Raw genomic sequence first — 929 nt, forward strand, 5'->3', positions numbered from 1 at the left:
AGAAATAGAACCTACGAGAAACCATTCAGTCCAATTGGCATTCTTGTCAAATTAACCCTGTTTTTGAACTTTAATTTCTTTTTATTGCAGAAATCACTGGAGAAAAATGTTTATTGTCTTCCACAATCGCCCTAGTTAACCTACCATTTCTACTCATACTTTGACAATCATCTGCATTAGTTCTGTCATACAAGATTATAATATGTTTATTGGACACTGACTGATCTATAATCATGCATACCTCACCAAGTCCCATTGGAAATAAAAACATCAGAAACATTGTGTACATCTATATTTAAAAATCAAGTATTCGGACTTTCATATATAATAAATTATCAATGATAAATAATGCAACTTATTATACCACCAACTTTCATGAAAAAAAGTTTATAAAACAGGAGTCATTTCAGTAGTACCTTTGAATCTCCATGATTGAAACCTCAATATACAGAAGACAAATACAATGTCTAATCATTCTCTATAAAGAAGGTAAATATTATTTTCTTCTTATACTTTACATTTACAGTTGTAAAATAGTATAGCAAAATTTACCATGACTAGCATTTTTCTTGACTAGAACTTACCAGCTTTTACCATGTTCACTAAAGGTACTAGAAGAGATAATGCTCTACTGGAGTGTTTGTCTTATTCAATTCAATGGTTGTGTCATTCAGCTGTGGAATTATAATTCATGATCTTACTAGACTACTCTTCTAGATTGATCATTAAAAAAATAACAACATTGGGCGGAAGAAGTTACCTTATGCATCTGTTAACTCAGAATCATACAGTTTTATACCTATATGAATAACTGTGCAGATTGCTACTTGATGCCTCCATTTGACTGAGGCGAACAAAAAACTTCAGGCACTGGTGTGAAGCATTTTTATAAGTTTTTGGTTTATAAGCAAGATACTGCCCTACCACTT

The sequence above is a fragment of the Penaeus monodon genome, chromosome 20 (genome assembly GCF_015228065.2).
Source record: "Penaeus monodon isolate SGIC_2016 chromosome 20, NSTDA_Pmon_1, whole genome shotgun sequence".
NCBI lineage: Eukaryota > Metazoa > Arthropoda > Malacostraca > Decapoda > Penaeidae > Penaeus > Penaeus monodon.